We start from the raw sequence: 21,124 nt of genomic DNA, 5'->3' as shown, positions 1-21,124 counted from the left end.
GTTATGTTGAAGAAAGAAACAAAGCCAAACAGATAATTGCAGCATCGAAGAAGAAATCGTGGGAAGACTTTGGAAACAGGTTGGAGACTATGGGTCAAGCTGCTGGAAAACCATTCTGGAGTGTAATTAGCAGTCTTCGAAAGGGAGGTAAGAAGGAAATGACAAGTATTTTGGACAGGTCAGGAAAACTGCTGGTGAATCCTGTGGATGCCTTGGGCAGATGGAGGGAAAATTTTGAAGAGTTGCTCAATGTAGGTGAAAATGCGATCAGTAATGTTTCAGATTTCGAGGTAGAATGGGATAGGAATGATGATGGAAATAGGATCACATTTGAGGAAGTGGAGAAAATGGTCAATAGATTGCAGTGCAATAAAGCAGCTGGGGTGGATGAAATTAAGTCGGAACTCATCAAATACAGTGGAATGTCAGGTCTTAAATGGCTACACAGGATAATTGAAATGGCCTGGGAGTCGGGACAGGTTCCATCAGACTGGACAAAAGCAGTAATCACACCAATCTTTAAACATGGAAACAGATAAGATTGTAACAACTACAGAGGATCTCTTTAATCAACGTTGTGGGTAAAATCTTCGCAGGTATTGTTGAAAGGAAAGTGCGAGTATTAGTTGAGGACCAATTGGATGAAATTCAGTGTGGGTTTAGGCCTCTTAGAGGTTGTCAGGACCAGATCTTTAGCTTACGGCAAATAATGGAGAAGTGTTGCGAGTGGAACAGGGAATTGTATCTATGCTTTATAGATCTAGAAAAGGCATATGACCGGGTTCCTAGGAGGAAGTTATTGTCCGTTCTACGAGATTATGGAATAGGGGGCAAACTTTTGCAAGCAATTAAAGGTCTTTACATGGATAGTCAGGCAGCAGTTAGAGTTGGCGGTAAATTGAGTTCATGGTTCAGAGTAGTTTCAGGGGTAAGACAAGGCTGCAACCTGTCTCCACTGTTGTTCATATTATTTATGGATCATATGTTGAAAACAATGGACTGGCTGGGCGAGATTAAGATGTGTGAACACAAAATAAGCAGTCTCGCATATGCGGATGACTTAGTTGTGATGGCAGATTCTACTGAAAGTTTGCAAAGTAATATTTCAGAGCTAGATCAGAAATGTAAGGACTATGGTATGAAGATTAGCATCTCCAAAACGAAAGTAATGTCAGTGGGAAAGAAATATAAACGGATTGAGTGCCAAATAGGGGGAACAAAGTTAGAACAGGTGGACGGTTTCAAGTACTTAGGATGCATATTCTCACAGGATGGCAACATAGTGAAAGAACTGGAAGCGAGGTGTAGCAAAGCTAATGCAGTGAGCGCTCAGCTACGATCTACTCTCTTCTGCAAGAAGGAAGTCAGTACCAAGACTAAGTTATCTGTACACCGTTCAATCTTTCGACCAACGTTGTTGTATAAGAGCAAAAGCTGGGTGGATTCAGGTTACCTTATCATTAAGGTTGAGGTTACGGATATGAAAGTAGCTAGGATGATTGCAGGTACTAGTAGATGGGAACAATGGCAGGAGGGTGTGCACAATGAGGAAATCAAAGAAAAACTGGGAATGAACTCTATAGATGTAGCAGTCAGGGCGAACAGGCTTAGATGGTGGGGTCGTGTTACACGCATGAGAGAAGCAAGGTTACCCAAGAGACTCATGGATTCAGCAGTAGAGGGTAGGAGGAGTCGGGGCAGACCAAGGAGAAGGTACCTGGATTCGGTTAAGAATGATTTTGAAGTAATAGGTTTAACATCAGAAGAGGCACCAATGTTAGCACTGAATAGGGGATCATGGAGGAACTGTATAAGGGGGGCTATGCTCCAGACTGAACGCTGAAAGGCATAATCAGTCTTAAATGATGATGATGATGATGGTGATGACACATACACTGGTGCATAAAAACCCCAACACTAATTAATCTTGTGTAATGATCTTTCGAGAATAGATATGTGTAGGTAACATATATAAGTAATCAACGTTGCAAGATCACAGGTTAATGTAAGCGCGAGAAAAGACATGGAAAATGTGAAACGCTGTTACATTACAAACTGGCGCAACCCTCGGAATGTTGGATGCAAACATGCATGCATTGTGTTGTACAGGTGCCGGATGTTAGTTTGTGGGATGAAGTTCCACGCCTGTTCCACTTTGCCGGTCAATACAGGGGCGGTTAATGCTATTTGCGGACGACACTGGAATAGTCGTCCCATGATGTCCCACATGTGCTAGACTGGAGACAGATCGAGCGGGCCAAGGCAACATGTCGACACTCTGTAAAGCATGTTGGTTTGCAATAGCGGCATGTGGGCGAGCGTTATCCTGTTGGAAAATACCCCCTGAAATGCTGTTCACGAATGGCAGCTCATCACATGGAATCACCAGACTGACGTATAAATTTGCAATTAGGGTGCGTGGGATAACCACGAGAGCGCTCTTGCCATCATACCAAATCGGCTGACCATAACGTCACGTGTGGCTCCAGTACGTCTAGGACGCAGACAGGTTATCTGCAGGCACCCACCTGGCCTCCTAACCAACACACTGCCATCACTGGCACCGAGGCAGAACCATCTTTCGTCGCAAAACACAGCAGGCCTCCGCTCCGCCCTCTAATGAGCTCTCTCTTTTCTGCTCTAACAAGGGGAGGCCGCCAGTTGTGAAATTCAGATTCGATTCATACTGCGCATAATAAAAGCTCAAGGCCAGAGGTGTAATGTGGCAAAGCACCAAGATGCACTTCTCAGCCGTTGTCGAGAAAATCGACAGTTAAAAGAAACCGTTGCCGTCAAATACTCTCTACGACTAATAATTTTCTACAGCGTCGTGGCGCAGCGGTAAGCGCTCGGGTTCGTAATGCGAAGGTCGCCGGATCGAATCTCGCGCCATCAAACATTTTTTTATTATTAGTTTTTTGTAATTCAAATATATATATATATATATATATATATATATATATATATATATATATATACTATTAATGAATTGCTTATGCATGTTGGTGAAGGCGGATCGCTCTCCAATTATACCGCCTCCATTTTTCCATTTGTTTAACAGGGTGTACCAGAGCTCTCACGTCCGCACTGATTTTCGACGATGTTATAAGTTGCGCTAGGGACCGCATCTACCTTCTTTCGAAGTTAGCGGGCAACTACGCTGTTATGCGGCGGCTCGTTTCGGCCCATTCAACGTGTCATTCAAGTGTAACGAGCGAGTAACGGAGTTTATATTTCATACCTGCCACAGCAAATTTGTGTTCGTGGGGTTTCTATTCTAATTCGAACGTTTGACTTACGCTATAGGTATTCGTTTCGGAATGTCGTTTCTACGTCTTCCGTTAACTATACGTGGTTAACATTATGAAGACAATTAATAACATTCGTGAAATACAACTTTGTTTGCGGATAACATAATGATGTTCGAAGTCGCCAGTTTTTCCACGACAAACGACTTTCAACAACTTATTATATGCATAATTGTTGCAACTGATTGCCGGGAATTATATATATATATATATATATATATATATATATATATATATATATATATGTGTGTGTGTGTGTGTGTGTGTATACACACATTTGAATTACAAAAAAGAAATACTAAAAAGAAAAAAAGAGGTTGCATGGCGCGAGATTCGATCCGGCGACCTTCGGATTACGAACCCGAGCGCTTACCGCTGCGCCACGACGCTGTAGAAAATTATTAATCGTAGAGAGTATTTCACCGGAACGGTTTCTTTTAACTGTCGATTTTCTCGACAACGGCTGAGAAGTGCATCTTGGTGCTTTGCCACATTACACCTCTGGCCTTGAGCTTTTATTATGCGCAGTATGAATCGAATCTGAATTTCACAATTGGCGGCCTCCCCTTGTAAGATGAAAACGAGTGGGGTCAGTGGAATGCAGTACGTACAGGACATCTGGTTCGGAGCTGTCCTTGAAATATCCAATTTGTAAGAGTTCGTTGTGTCACTGTGGTTCCAAATGCTGCTCGAATTGCTGCCGCAGCCGCAGTAGCATTCGCCACAGGCATACGCCGAACACTACGGTCTTCCCTCCCGGTAGTGTCACGTGACCGTCCAGAGCCCGCCCTTCTTGCGGTCGTATCTTTCCGTGATCACCTCTTCCCCCAATCATGTACAGTGGCTACATTCCTACCAAGTCTTTCTGCAGTACAGCAGAAGAAACATCCAGCTTCTGGTGGCCCTATTTGCACGACCTAGTTCAGACTCAGAGAGGTATTGATAAAGGCGTCTTCTTCGTCTTAAAGGCAGCCTTGACTAACATCGATTCACTACGTCCAGTCTCGAAGGTAACAGATGTTCACGATCGTTACAGTGCATATTTAAACCAAACCTGATTTACATCCTCGTAATGGTGCAAATAGAGCCACTCTTATGCGACTGCCGCCAAAACTGAATAACGTCATCTTTCAGATATAGAAACAAGCCCACCGACTTTCGTTTATCTCGCAGAATTCTTTCTTGGTGTTAGGTGTTGTTTCGTCATTGTAGATCGCGAGATATGGCTTTTACGTAAGGGAGTTCGATTCGTTAAGGAATCAAGGGCGGGGGTGGGGATGGAGAGGTAGCGGGGGCGGGGTGAGACGCTACATTTGTATCCAAGCAGTTAATTTTCCTACATGAAGTTCAGCCGGACTCCTTTGAAGATATGTCACTGGAAATTGCCAAAGAGGATTGAAGAATAGGATTTAGTGTCCTGTAGACAGCGTGGTCATTAGAAACGGGACGCAAGCTCGTATTGGTCTGGAAAGGATTCACGAAAGCGAGCGTCTCCTTTGCAAAGGAACCATCCCAGCATTCGTCTTAAACGATTTAGAGAAACCGCAGAAATCTTAAATATGGATGGCCAGACAGGGACGTGAACTCTGGTTCCCCAGGGTAAGTGAGCTATCCAGGTACGACTCTCAATCTGGTTATAGCACTACGTGTGAAAGTTACAGTCCCAGATTCGGTACGCGGTCCAACGCACTGTTTTAATCTGTCAGGAAGATTCATAAATCAGTTTTATGACGCATTTGTCAGTTCCTCAATGTGATGGATAGTTTGCTCTATAGTATTACTTTTCTTTCCCTATCTGTGGAGCTAAATCGCTCAATAGCATCAGAACATTTTTAACTATACTCTGATTGTTCCCGTTTCCATGAGATCCCAGAAGGGTCTCTTACTTTTTCTGCTTACTACCTGTTATCCTCATTCAATGGTGCGTCTATAAATAAGCTTGTCTTTTAATTTTTGCACCTTTTTAGTGCGAAAAATGAGATTCTTTCGGAACTGCATTGCCTCACCAAAAATTGAAGCACCCGGAAGGCATGGTCGGATGTCAGTAGAACTTTGCACACGTGCACTACATCGAGTGACATGTCAATGATTGTAGTTCCCGTTCTCCTGACAGAGTGAATGGTCACCAGACTACAACAGTCTTGTTCAAGTTTATTCTTGTTACCAGGCCTGATAGGCTGTATAAGAGGCGCGAAAAGCATAAGACATTAAATGTTCACTCTGAAGGACATGGACGTGCTGCGTATTCGTGTGAGGCATGTAACAAGAATAATGTAGATGCCAAGATCTTTTTTCTTCAAATGTAATAACGTAATAAGACGAAGCAAATATATGTTAAATAGTTTGTGAAGTGCTACCACAGAGAGACATTAGTGCCACGACATAAATTTTAGAATAACGACTATAGTTTTTTTAGTATTTAATAAGCTGTTGTAATGCATTTATCTTTCATTGCTTAGTTTCCTTCGTTTTCTTTGCCTGCTTTGCTATTCGAACTGTTATGCAGATCGATGTTCAAGCTGTTGGTAACAGCGGATTATATTACTGACTACGTTGCTGATGCTATGGTATTCGCGAGCATAATCTTTCAGCTATTTATTGTGTATGAACTATGGGCTAGCAAATGGAGCTGTGTAACTTGTGTTCAATGAAAATATATGTTTAACTGTTTCACATACTTTCATTACAGTAAAAAATTGAATGAATCTTCCTAGTGATGGACAGAAATTCACTTTGTTGAATAACGAACATAAGTCATAGTTGAAAGGCAATCAGTGATTTATTAATAATAATATTGAATGGACTTAGATTCTTTTTGCCGGCCGGAGTGACAAGCGGTTCTAGGCGCTACAGTCTGGAACCGAGCTACCGCTACGGTTGCAGGTTCGAATCCTGCCTCGGGCATAGATGTGTGTAATGTCCTTAGGTTAGTTAGGTTTAATTAGTTCTAAGTTGTAGGCGACTGATGACCTCAGAAGTCAAGTCGCATAGTGCTCAGAGCCATTTGAACCATTTAACTACTTTTTCAAAGTAATTACAAGTGCTAAATTGATTTTATTGTTGTTTATATGGAGGACTAAATTTCAAAGTGATATACTAACCAGCGATAATATTCAGATTGTTGATGAATCAGAGTGAGTTGTTATTGTGGTGCTCTTAAAGAAACTCTATGCTGTGATTCTACGAAGATAACGAAACATTTTCCACGTGTAATAATAAACAGAATGTTGTTACATCTAAGTTCACGATTATTGGATGAGTAACTATTTCAGCATTACATGATCATAATGATGTAATGATATAGCAATACCGGTAGATGTGTAAGAAGGCTTTTTAGGTTTTTATGTTGGTAACGTCACCTAGCGCTCTGTATGTAAATCACTAGCTGTGCTGTGTGAAGTCTGTGGCTGGTTGGCATTGTTGGAATATTCACTATTGTAGTGTTGGGCAGTTGGCAGTTAACAGCGCGTAGCGTTGTGCAGTTGGAGGTGAGCCGCCAGCAGTGGTGGATGTGGGGAGAGAGATGGCGGAGTTTTGAGAGCGGATGATCTGGACGTGTGTCCATCAGAGACAGTAAATTTGTAAGACTGGATGTCACTAACTGATGTATATATTATGACTTTTGAGCACTATTAAGGTAAATACATTGTTTGTTCTCTATCAAAATTTGCTGACGATGCCTATCAGTAGTTAGTGGCTTCCGTAGTTTGAATCTTTTATTTAGCTGGCAGTAGTGGCGCTCGCTGTATTGCAGTAGTTCGAGTAACGAAGATTTTTGTAAGGTAAGTGACTGATGAAAGGTATAGATTATTGTTAGTCAGGGTCATTCCTTTGTAGGGTTTTTTGAAAGTCAGATTGCGTTGCGCTAAAAAATACTGTGTGTCAGTTTAGTGTTGATCAGAATAGGCAAAGAGCGAAATGTCTGAGTACGTTCAGTTTTGCTGAGCTGTTTGAAAATCAAATATCGTAAGAGGTTTATCAGCACAGTAATTCATTAATTTTTCTAACGGGACGTTTCAATATATGTAAAACTAGAGCTTGGAATAAAAAGTAATCCAATTCCCCCAACACTACATCACTGAGAGGGATGAGACGCTGCTGAACGAGGAACGAATCGGCTCATGTGGATCGTTTAATCGGAAACTGGAATTATCTCATCAAAGCGACAGGAAGATTAGGAGGCTATAGTTCCGACCGAGACTTTTAACGGCGGAGAATGCGCCGGAGAGAATGCGCTTAGCGCACCTCCGTATACCCATTAGGCGACGGCGAGTGAATGGCGTAATACCCGAAATGCGGCCCCCGCTGACATTGTATGCTAATGCGGGACAGGAAAGCCAAGCCCTGCCTACCTGGCGTCGGCGCCTTCAGTCTCGTGCCAACAGTGGCACCAGGCGCGCGGCAACATGAGGGCGAAGTCCCACCCTACACAATCAATTTTGTCTTTAAATTCTTTTCCTGTAGTCATTCCCACGCCGATTTGACGATGTAAACTACCTGATCACAAGTAGCTGGACACCGGTGTGTTATGCGGACTTGGCCACTAGATTTCACGAGAGGGGGGGGCGGACTTGCCGGTATAAATGGAGGCCCTGTGTGTTATATTGTCGGTAGGGGTCGTAATGGTACTTGAATTACGTAACCATTACGGCTCCTCACCTCAACTTCTCGATACCAGCAATATTCTACTGTGTTTCTGTAAAATAGTTAACATATTTCTGTGACAACATTCAGATTTGATTTCATTAATGTAGAGGTACTTTGATGCATCGATATGTTTATATTGCAATGATGTTATTCTTATGTGTGTTCTTTCTTTTGTCACTATGATCTTTGATGTACTTGTAACTCTGACTTTTGGGCGCGTAAGCGGTTATTAGAGAGTCAAGTCTTCGTCGTCATGTTGAAAGGACGCAAATTGTAGTCAGTTTACGAAATGTGAACTTCAACAGTGAGGAAGATATTTTCAAGTATGTTTTATATTGTGAAGTGACGTTGCAACAAAAGTAATAAAAAAGAGGTGTAACTTGAATTCGGAGTGCTGATTACTATTTTACATCACCATTGTCCTAACTTGCAAAGGTTTAATCTTCAAGAATGGTTTGTGAAGCGCATCTATAAAACTTTTGAATATAGCAGAATAACACCTAGGCCTCTTTGCATCCGAGCTTGGAATCATCACTACCTAGATTTTCGACGATTGAGCCATGAGTTCACAACGAGACCAGCGTGGGAAACACGAAAAGATGAGTGCCTAGTTTATCCATTATTTCAAGAAATGAGTTTATGAACTGTGCTCTAATGACACCTGCCACATAATATAACTTTGTTGTTGCCCGAAAATGCAATATTCAGCAGCGTGAGCAACACCACAATTATAATTAATTTTTGACCTTTGTTGTGGTAGGGTTGTTAGAGTAGTAATAGCAGAATGGATCGTTCAGGGGAGCTCTGTGAGTCATTGGATGTCATATGAGTTAGATCTCAACCCTTTCAAACCTGTCCAAGTCGACTGTTTGTTATCTGATTGCGCAAATTATGTTGATTCAGTCCTTATGGCAACTATTTCTTGTTCGATTTCTTCACTATTTTCCTGCAGCCATTCCGCCTGCACCCACTCCGATGTTGACATCACGGTACTCGCTCCCACGGGGAACACTTTAAAAGCTAATGGTACAGAAAAACGGCTACAAATGTTGGACGAAAATACGGAAACACCAAGAACATAACACATTATCATGCCTTATACAATGCAACCGAATTTTAAGCCTAATGTCACATGTATCAAAAATTCTCATAAGAACAGTTGTGAAGGGAATTGAAGGGAAGGTGGAGGATACACTGCGTGAAGATCAGTTTGGTTTCAGAAGGGGACTGGGAACAACAGAAGCGATTCTGACACTGAGACTCCTTATCGAAAAACAATTGCAGGAAAGTAAACCAACTTATATTGCCTTTGTAGACCTGGAAAAGGCATCTGATAACGTTATCTGACAAGAGATGTTCAGAGCGCTGAGGAAAACTGGAATGAAGTACAAAGACATCCGCGTAATACTCAGTTTCTATAAGAATGAGCTGTCAGTAATTAGGAACAAGAAGTTAATATTAGAAAAGGGGTAAGACAGGGATGTGCTCTCTCTCCTTTTATACTGAACGCTTACATCCTGGAAGCTATAGACCAAGTTCGAGAAACTACTGAGGTGGGGAACAAAATTAATGGGCACAAGATAGATGTGCTACGTTACGCAGATGATATTGCTATAGTCACGGAGTGCAATCAGTATGGTAGAAGTCGCAAAAAAACTGGGAGCAAAATCCAACAGGCCAAAATTGCGTTTAATCCGAATCTCCGGAAAAAAAATTAATAATTGGGTCAACATTTGTAAAACTCAAACCCCACCCTATGGGGAGATAGGGAGAGTTTTAGTTTTAGAGAAACAAAATTTACGAAGTAAATAAGTATTTCTTATTTATCCGTAACCATTTTCCACGCAAAAAATGAGAACATAGATTGTATTTAATTACAGCGCCAACTACCAAGAATCAAAAGAAATATTTAATGCAAAATATACTTAGTTTTTTAATGTAGAATCTGGTTCCGCAATAAAAAAATGGGGCTTCCCATAAGAAATTTTAACGTTGCCTCCCGCTCCATCCCCTAGGAGCTGCGGTGGTAGGCTAATTTTAGCATCAGCAGATGTCACCGTCGAAAATAATCAACTTTGGATTCTACACATTTTTTCGTGTGAAGCTTATTTTTCGAGCTGTTCTGGTTTGTCAACTTAAAATTTACACCCTGTATAATAAAAAGCACGTTGCTCGAAAACTATGGGCGATACAAAAGAACTAAGGCTAGATTTTGATTCAGCTCATAAAAATCTATAAAGATCAGCAATCAAAGTAAAAAAAGTTTTTTTAAAAAATTTTTTCGTTGGCTTGTGATAATTATTTGGTAATATAATTAATAAATAATTTATTGGTATGTAGAATCTTAGGTTTTATCTGAACACTAAGCATATTTTTAGTTCTTATCTGAACGCTATGAGGAAAAGCGTAAATGATCTTGTTCGCTATGTTCAGAGAAATGAAATTTTAAACCACCGAAAGATATAACTCTGCTTGATGTAATGTATAACTGACTATGCATAAAAACTGGATCCCTTAATGAAATCCCATCTTTTTCCAATATTTGTGCCTTCGACTTACTCATGATAATCGCAACGGAAGAATATTTGGAAACTGTTTTCTTTGAAACTCAAAAAGTAAAATAGTATCGGAGTAAGTCATGTTTATACGCAGAATCAAAAGTGGGCTATTTTATGCAGTTCCATTTAAAACTTGGCAACCAATAGCATTATCAATGTGAACGTGATTCCTATTACATTGCCAACGCAAAAATTCTCTCTCCCAGCTCTTCGTCTTTCAGTTCGATCCATCAGTCTTCGGCTTGGAGGTGTAGTCTAAAGCAAATATACTTTACGTATAGTAAGGAAAGTATTCTATTCAAAGTTAAGAAATTTAAAGTTAGTAATTTGCGTCAAATTTTGTGGTAATGGTGGGAAAAGAACACAAAGCTAATATATTTTACTCTTAAACAAAAGTAAGCGAGAAAATGATGCCAATGAACAACGTTATCCATAGGCTGTGAGGCAGCCGACAGATTCGTAACTAGGATTTAACGACCTACCAGTTGTGGGATTGTAGCTTCCCGGCATATGTGCGTTAACCATCCGCAACATTAAAATACAGAGGAATACTTTTCTCGTCCGTCTACTTTTTTTTACCTCCTGTAACGATTATGTGCACACATTATTTCTTTTGTGCTCAGTTTTGGCAAAGCAACTTCTGAATCATATAGGTTTCACAGTAGGAACGTACCTATAGCTTTTGCATGGGAGGGGTGGGGTCCAACACTATCATTTAGGAAGGTAAACGCGTCTTCGCCCACCACATAAAAAGGCTTTGCTGTTAACGCCAATAGAGTCAATCAAGCAGAAATTAAAAAACCCACAAATACGTTAGCACCCATATTACATGCGGGTAAAACTGTATAGAAACACCAATTGATCCAAGCGTCTTTAAATAAAACACAAGTATTGTAGCTGTTGAGGTATTTATTTATGAAAAAGCAATTAATTGAAAGCTAAGATTGGAGGTAATTATATATTTTTGAATATCATTATTAATCATTTATATTAAGCAATAATATTATTATATTAGTCTTTGTATTTAAATTTCGACACTTTGGCATTTCACTGTAACTTCAGGCCGTAAGTTAATTTAAAAATAAACATTAATTACTTAAATTTAAAGTCTTATATTCAGCCTTTTACGTCTTGCTGCTAACTTACTAATAATTTGTTCACAATCTAGTTGCACCGCCAGATCACGATGAACACTCATTAGAGCAAGACCAGTAAGTCTTTCAGCTCCCATTTTATTCCTTATGTCAGTTTTTAGCCTCTTCATAGTCGAGAAGCATCTTTCAGGGGTCGCCGTTGACACTGGCAGTGTGGCTAATATGATAAGAAGCTTTTTTTATCGAAGAGAAAAACAGTTCATCACACTGATCAATAACTTCTACTGCAGTGGCAGGTTTCTTCTACTGCAGTGGCAGGTTTTTTTCCTCTACAGATTTCCAGTGATTGTACCATATCTGGTATTCACTCAGAATTGTTGTGCCTACATTCTCACCAAGAAATATTTGCGCTGTCTTCTTAAGATTTTCTTTTGTCCTGGAGTCATTATTGGTTTTTCTCAGACAGAAGCATCTGAATTCCATCGATTGTTTCTTCATGTGGTTTAAAACGAGCATCAAGTTCTGTGATCACATGTTTCATAAAAGGGTAAAATACATTTCGACGATAATATATTCCAGCAGTTTCTCCTGGAACACTGCTGCGCGGGGTTTGTCTTCCAGTCGTGCTTGGAACAGTTATGTCACTTGAGATCATCTGCTTTGCTTCCTCGAAAAGGACTGAGAACTCACTTTCATTCCGAATATTTTGTAGAGTCGTTTTAACTGTTTTCGCATAACTGCAAGTGTTCATCAGGTCAACATTGACCTTCTGCATTGCTTTATTCAGGTTCGCTGTATACGAAAAAACGTTTCGTAATATAACAAGCGACATGATAAATTGGCTATTTTCCATGGCAGTCTGCAGTTGGTATGCTTCAGCGGCGACATCCCTGCTAGCAGCGTCTTGAACGGCCTCAAGTGTTGCGCGTACTACAGGAAGCATTTCTGCAAATCTCTCAACACCCACATGTTTTTCGGTCCACCGCTTCTCACAAAGGGAGATCAGCGTTGAATGAGATGAGTTAGTTTGATCTGAAATTTTCTTCAAAAGGTTGTCCCGAAGTGGAGATTGTCGAAAAAAGTTTACTATACGTTTTATTGTTCCGATACAGTTCCGTATCATAGGTATTCCGCTCATTACTGCAGTGCTATCAAAGCCTTGCCCTACCAATGTCTCCACATCCAAGTTATAAGTTAAGAGATGTGTTATGATCGTGTTTGCCAATGCTTGCGCTGAAACATCTTCCACGTAGATAAAGTCAAAAAAATCCTCCCTGATAATCGATTTTCCAGATGAGCAGTCTACATGTCGTAAACATAACGCTAGTTGTTCTTGGCTCGATATGTCTTTTGCGGAATTCCGCTACGGTTGGCAAGATTGCTCTCACTTCCGTTGCACACATACTGAGGGTGGCGGTAGACACCCCATCGCAGGACGCAGCTATGTTTTGCAGCCTCATTCCTCCATGGCTTGTCACTACGTCAACCAAGCACAGTGCGCGACTATTTTGTGGCACGGGGTTTCAAAAGCGGGTATTCTTCTAATATTGGCGTTTTTTTGTGTAAACTAAGGAAGGGGGTGGGATCCTGACCCCCCCCCCCCCCCTTATATACGTCCGTGGGTGCAAATGGCTCTGAGCACTATGGGACTTAACATCTATGGTCATCAGTCCCCTAGAACTTAGAACTACTTAAACCTAACTAACCTAAGGACAGCACACAACACCCAGTCATCACGAGGCAGAGAAAATCCCTGACCCCGCCGGGAATCGAACCCGGGAACCCGGGCATGGGAAGCGAGAACGCTACCGCACGACCACGAGATGCGGGCGTATATATATATATATATACACTCCTGGAAATGGAAAAAAGAACACATTGACACCGGTGTGTCAGACCCACCATACTTGCTCCGGACACTGCGAGAGGGCTGTACAAGCAATGATCACACGCACGGCACAGCGGACACACCAGGAACCGCGGTGTTGGCCGTCGAATGTCGCTAGCTGCGCAGCATTTGTGCACCGCCGCCGTCAGTGTCAGCCAGTTTGCCGTGGCATACGGAGCTCCATCGCAGTCTTTAACACTGGTAGCATGCCACGACAGCGTGGACGTGAACCGTATGTGCAGCTGACGGACTTTGAGCGAGGGCGTATAGTGGGCATGCGGGAGGCCGGGTGGACGTACCGCCGAATTGCTCAACACGTGGGGCGTGAGGTCTCCACAGTACATCGATGTTGTCGCCAGTGGTCGGCGGAAGGTGCACGTGCCCGTCGACCTGGGACCGGACCGCAGCGACGCACGGATGCACGCCAAGACCGTAGGATCCTACGCAGTGCCGTAGGGGACTGCACCGCCACTTCCCAGCAAATTAGGGACACTGTTGCTCCTGGGGTATCGGCGAGGACCATTCGCAACCGTCTCCATGAAGCTGGGCTACGGTCCCGCACACCGTTAGGCCGTCTTCCGCTCACGCCCCAACATCGTGCAGCCCGCCTCCAGTGGTGTCGCGACAGGCGTGAATGGAGGGACGAATGGAGACGTGTCGTCTTCAGCGATGAGAGTCGCTTCTGCCTTGGTGCCAATGATGGTCGTATGCGTGTTTGGCGCCGTGCAGGTGAGCGCCACAATCAGGACTGCATACGACCGAGGCACACAGGGCCAACACGCGGCATCATGGTGTGGGGAGCGATCTCCTACACTGGCCGTACACAACTGGTGATCGTCGAGGGGACACTGAATAGTGCACGGTACATCCAAACCGCCATCGAACCCATCGTTCTACCATTCCTAGACCGGCAAGGGAACTTGCTGTTCCAACAGGACAATGCACGTCCGCATGTATCCCGTGCCACCCAACGTGCTCTAGAAGGTGTAAGTCAACTACCCTGGCCAGCAAGATCTCCGGATCTGTCCCCCATTGAGCATGTTTGGGACTGGATGAAGCGTCGTCTCACGCGGTCTGCACGTCCAGCACGAACGCTGGTCCAACTGAGGCGCCAGGTGGAAATGGCATGGTACGCCGTTCCACAGGACTACATCCAGCATCTCTACGATCGTGTCCATGGGAGAATAGCAGCCTGCATTGCTGCGAAAGGTGGATATACACTGTACTAGTGCCGACATTGTGCATGCTCTGTTGCTTGTGTCTATGTGCCTGTGGTTCTGTCAGTGTGATCATGTGATGTATCTGACCCCAGGAATGTGTCAATAAAGTTTCCCCTTCCTGGGACAATGAATTCACGGTGTTCTTATTTCAATTTCCAGGAGTATATATATATATATATATATATATATATATATATATATATATATATATATATATATATATACGTCCGTGTTTCAGAGGTGTCATTTTATCATTAACGTTGAAAATCGGTACTTCAGCTTTCGATGTTCACGTAACATTAATACGTCACCAGTATTTCGGGAACTTTAGATACCAGCTCGTATTCGGGATGTGCGGTGCCAGCAGTTATTTTCCTAAGAATGTTGCATGTGACTCGTGATGCGGGCGTGTCATCAGTGAACCGCAGTCTGACGTCGCCTCTCCAGTCACAGCGCCGCCTGGTCGGTCGCTTCCAGAGCTGGCTGGCTGTGTGGCTGGAGTGCCGATTCTCCACGCGTGCCTCTGGACGTCACGCCGTGACAAATCGCCGGCGCCCACAGACTGCGTAGCTCCGAGGGTTCCCGACGCGGCGGCCTGGGCGGCAGATAAATCTCGACGGGTCGCTCTCACCGGGGGCGAAAGCTTCACATCTAAAAGTAGCTTCAGGCGTCCACCGTGCGAGCGTTACAGAGCCCATCTGTTTACGACGTGTGCAAGCAGTGCTGCGGATCTTGTCGTGAGCTACATACACCCACACAAGGGTCGGACAAAAATATGGCAACACCTAGAGAAATGCATGCTTCAAGATAAATACAGATGCCAGACAAGTCCGAAGGTTGCGCTACTGTATTCGACCACAACTGGCATCTGCGCAGTTACCTCAAAACGCTGCAAGCGTCAGGTATGATGACAACAGTGTTCTGTGTAGTTGTGAATGGATTATATCGAAACAAAGGGAATTCGAATGTGGGCATATTGTTGACGCTCATATGTTGGGTGCTTGCGTAACCTAGGGAGTAGAAGTGTTTGCTGATCCAAGAGACACCATATCTAAGATTTATATAACATGCAGTTTATACCCTAAGAGTGAAACATGGTGAGGGTTCAGTGATGGTTTAGGCAGGCATATCATGATATTCCATGAGCTTCATGTGTACTCTCGAAGGTTTTAATACTGTTAACGATGATGTTGTAAGACGTCGTGGTCTCCTAACCTTCATTGCTTGCATATTCCGCCCTCAATATCATATTCCGCACATCAAGACGCTTAATTCGAACCCAAACTCGATAAGATAAAGTCAATGTTGTATGAATTCATGTAAACGATATCCAAATAACGAGTAAATCGCAACTGCGCTCCGAGATTGAAATACTCGAGGCTGGCGTACACACACACATTCAAGACACGACAGTTGCAGGGGCTTTTAGTTCGGGAGATGCAAACCACACGCCAGGGGGCCGGTCCCTTCAGAGGACGACTCAGCCTATCTATGTCGGCCGGTGACCGCCCATAGAGCAGAGACAGCGTTTGCCCGAGTGAAAGGGGAGAACGACCCCGTGTTCGGCTTAAAAGCAAATTCCGCTACATTGTGTGGGAGCGCCCAGCCTACGCATTCTTTACAAACATAGCACGCAGGTTCAGAGGTTTTCACAGGGAGACAGCAAACGCCAAATGCCGATGCTACAGATTTCCGGATTGGTCGCCTTAAACGAAACGTCATTCTCCCGTTTTAGAAGAGCAATGCTGATTGGCAGACGATATTTCTGACACCTTGAGCTGAAGGAGAAATGGAAGAGACCCTCTCCCATCTGGCGTGGCGAGGGGCCATTTTGTTGTCGCTCTTGGAGCGAGAACACATAACGAGAGCGTGCGCGCTCGTACGTGTATTCAAAGAGCGAGGAACAAGTCTCTCCTCAGTACTTCACTTGGAGAGCACCTCTGTCGAGAGCAAATTGGAGTGCAACTCTATATTCAGTCCTTGCGATTAAGTGTTGTTCACTCTGTTGGCCACCACACTTACTGTGCATTGTTAACTGACAGAGTTATAGTTAAACGCCTGCGAGCGAATTTTTGAGTGGAATCGCAGTGGACTGGTTATCTGACAGGTGTACCACGCCAATAGTTAGACTAGGGGCGAATAGGAGTCCTTGACTTCATCAAGACGTAGGGAGAGTTTGATTGGCGAAGGTCAATCCAGGTAGAACGAGAGTTATCTTATTTGTCAGCAGCGAGCGGCGCAGACAGCAGTCATCGCAGCTTACGGTATTGTGCGCTACAGCTCTTGTGAGCCCCATATTTCCTCCACAACAGTACACTTCACTGCATTTCACACGCGACAGCCTCAACCGTACCTAGCAACATTCTAACGGATAATTATTCAAATTGAGTAGGCGCGGCTCTGAGCCATTCTGCCAAGTCAATAATAATCTTAAACTATGTATAGAAATTTCATTAGCGAATCCTATCCTTAAGAGGTAACTTCACATTCCGAAAAGAGCGCAGAAATAACATGTTCAGTTCATAACTAAAAGTGCCATTGTGATTCTAAGAATTTTTGCAAAATAGATAATAATTTTCGTTAGTTTCATGGTTTTCTTACACAAGTAGCACTACTCCAGTACGCAAGTATCCCACTAGTTATGTAAGAAATTTTGTGAATTTTTGTGTCATTTCCTTATAGCGGATGACTCCAGAAGATATTTATTGCTGAAAGTTTTTCAGGCATTTCTCTTTAGAACGTTAGGAGCGTCTGTCTGACTTCTGTAGTAGTGTGGGAGTGGAAATTGCATCTTGCAGGAGCCACAGCGTAAAGGGTACATCTCAGATTAATCCGTTGCGCAGAATGACGGAACAGCACCCACGCCACTCACACTGTCACAGTTCTGGCTGATCAGGACCATAACAGGAAAGTTTCCCTGGGCATGACCAAACAATTTCTGCTACAGCCAATCGATGTGCTCCAGCTGTGCATCATGTTGGCCAGGAATCGAAGATGGGTCTCCTACTTAGAAGGCAGGTGTGTTAGCCATTAAATCACTTTGGGACACTGGTTCAAATAACTGCACGGATTACCCTGGCATGCCGCCGTTCTCGATCCAAAGTCTCACTGGTTACTACTTTAAATTCCCCCTTACACATATGCATAAAATCATATCTGTGTGAGACCATTAAAGTCTCTGAAATTGTTTCATTTGATTTGTGTAAGTACCTGCACTTGGGTTTCAGGTTGAATACGCAATTTACGTTCGATGCTGAGCTGCTATTCCAGAACATGAACAGTCTCGGTAATTCTGTTCCTGGACAAGTTAAAGTAGACTGGGATGACAGTGAGAATTTGGATGGACGAGGGGGGTGTGCCAGTCTAATCTGTGCAGTAGTGTGAATCGATGTGACAAAGTGGCTTAGGGGCTAACGTACCTGTCTAGTAATCAGGAGACTCAGATTTGATTCCCGGCCTTGGTATAAATTGTCACTCGCTGCTCAGTATATATCCATAAAATAACTCACAACTCCGTGCCTCTGTTCACAACACTACAGTTAACTATAGAGTTGTGTGTCATGGATGTTATCGTGGGCCGAAGGTTTTACCCGTTGGTATGTCATTAGCTGACAGTACAAATAAATCTTCAGTCCCCTGCTGCCTATAAACGGCACAGTTTCATAACACGGAAGTTGTAAGACCAAAACAACCAAATACGAAATTTTATTCACCGCCACTATGACATTTCCAACCATTTTATTATAACAAATCTCACCAGTAGTGGAGCGCATCGAGATAACCTCACTGCGCTTGTACTCCGATACAGCATGTATCCATAGCACGTACGTTCAACACAAAACCAGTGAAATACGGGCTTCAACTACAAGCGATTTGAAGTACTAAGGTGTCTTCCACTTCTGCTTGTGACACAGAAAGCGATTCTGCATCTCATTCCTCACATTCCTCTCCATGAAGGAAAAATCTAATTTGTTTTCTTCAGTCTTCGACGCTTCGCAATACTCTGAAACGTGAAGTTACGCGTTATAACGTCACAAAAACTCTGCCTGCTTCTCGTCCACGAACGCTTTCACGTCTCGAGTGAGAATGGCTTAAGTGTGGATGGATTCTGGCCGCGACCGCGACTGGGACCTCGCGCGACACGATGGATGCTGCGGAGGACGACACGATAGGAACGTTCTACCGGCTGCCCTAGCCAATCACGGAACTGGGGTGGGGCTGCAGCATAAACACGGCCGGAATCCTCCCAAACCGTGCATTACACCAGGGCTTCCCAAACTTTTCAGCTCGTGGACCCCTTCTTCAGTCGAAAATCCATGGTGGACCCCTAGTCAGTCAAGAGCGCAGTAACTTAAAATTTCACAGCGAAACCCATGGGAACTGAAAGCTAAGACTTCCAGTCCTAATTCGTACAACCGGGAGAGTGCATTCACACGTGAGAGCCACCTCACTTGTGTGTGGAGAAGCAGGGAACGATGAAGGCTTCCCATATCTTCACATAGTATTGTGAAAAGTCTTGACTTCAATGGCCTCGATTTTATGTAGTTAATGATTTGAATGGATTCGTCTAAAACTTTCTTGAAGGAAACAGGCATTTGCTTCGTAGCTAAAGCGTATCTGTGGACAACACAATGACTACTGCTGCTATTCTTGGCTATTCTTTTATTTTCGTCATTGCTCCGACTGTAGGACCCGTCATAGCATTTGGACCATCTACGCACACATCTATGCAATTTGACCACGAAACTTCGCTAGTCCTTGAAAAATCATCCGATAGACGGAATATTTCAGCAGCTGTTGTGTTGGCAGGTAGTGGTCTGCACAATAAGAGGTCCTCCTCAAAACATCCAGAATATTCATAACGGACAAAAGCCAATAAAGTCGCTAATCCTGCGACATCAGTGCATTCATCTAGCTGCAGAAAAAATGAATTGTGTTGGATGCGAGAAACAAGAGTGTCTTTCACATCATCTGACATGTCAACAGAGCGTCTCTTGACAGTATTGTTTGATAATAGCACCGAAGATACAAGCTTTACTACCTTTTCGTCTAGCATGCAGGAAGATCTGCAGCGGATAGGCACTTGGCGCAGGGAGTGGCAACTGACCCTTAACATAAACAAATGTAATGTATTGCGAACACATAGAAAGAAGGATCCTTTATTGTATGATTACAGGATAGCGGAACAAACACTGGTAGCAGTTACTTCTGTAAAATATCTGGGAGTATGCGTGCGGAACGATTTGAAGTGGAATGATCATATAAAATTAATTGTTGGTAAGGCGGGTACCAGGTTGAGATTCATTGGGAGAGTCCTTAGAAAATGTAGTCCATCAACAAAGGAGGTGGCTTACAAAACACTCGTTCGACCTATACTTGAGTATTGCTCATCAGTGTGGGATCCGTACCAGGTCGGGCTGACAGATCCAAAGAAGAGCGGCGCGTTTCGTCACAGGGTTATTTGGTAACCGTGATAGCGTTACGGAAATGTTTAGCAAACTCAAGTGGCAGACTCTGCATGAGAGGCGCTCTGCATCGCGGTGTAGCTTGCTGTCCAGGTTTCGAGAGGGTGCGTTTCTGGATGAGGTATCGAATATATTGCCTCCCCCTACTTATACCTCCCGAGGAGATCACGAATGTAAAATAAGAGAGATTCGAGCGCGCACGGAGGCTTTCAGACAGTCGTTCTTCCCGCGAACCATACGTGACTGGAACAGAAAAGGGAGGTAATGACAGTGGCACGTAAAGTGCCCTCCGCCACACACCGTTGGGTGGCTTGCGGAGTATAAATGTAGATGTAGATGTAGATGCAAGGAAGAGTATCATTAACACACAGATTTATGAGATTTTATGCAATGGTATGAGCTTTGCCTGTTTTTGCCACTCGATAACTAACCAAGAAAGAAGCTTTTAATCAACTTTCATTGATTGTTTTTGCACGAGTTTTCATGCAATGCTGAGGAGCAGCTGGTTCAGCAGTCTTCCTTTTGAAAAAAATCGATGTCTTTAGCCTGGAAATCCGGATGAGCACCTTCCAAACGACGGCGCAATTTAACTGGAACCATTGAACTGTTTCGGAAGGACTCGCGCACAAATTACACACTGAGTTTTACCCTCCTTTGTCTCCACAAAGCCAATTTCTAAATAGCTTTCTTTGTACTTATGCTTCTTGGTTATTCCACTTCCACAGGATATTGCAACCAATCGAGTACTCGCACCGTTTTCACATAATGAATCCGGCTGTGGAGCTTCTTGCGATTGTTCTTCCTTTGGGCGCCCTCCATCCTCAGTCATTTCAACTGGAAACATCCCTTGTTGTGAAAGCGATGGAGAAACTGCACCCTTCTTCAATGATCCTGACTTCAGCCACCGATCCATGTTAGCAGTAATAAACGGGTCAAAAATCGAC

The sequence above is a fragment of the Schistocerca americana genome, chromosome 3, assembly GCF_021461395.2.
Source record: "Schistocerca americana isolate TAMUIC-IGC-003095 chromosome 3, iqSchAmer2.1, whole genome shotgun sequence".
NCBI classification, from domain to species: Eukaryota; Metazoa; Arthropoda; class Insecta; order Orthoptera; family Acrididae; genus Schistocerca; species Schistocerca americana.
This window is presented reverse-complemented; position numbering follows the sequence as displayed.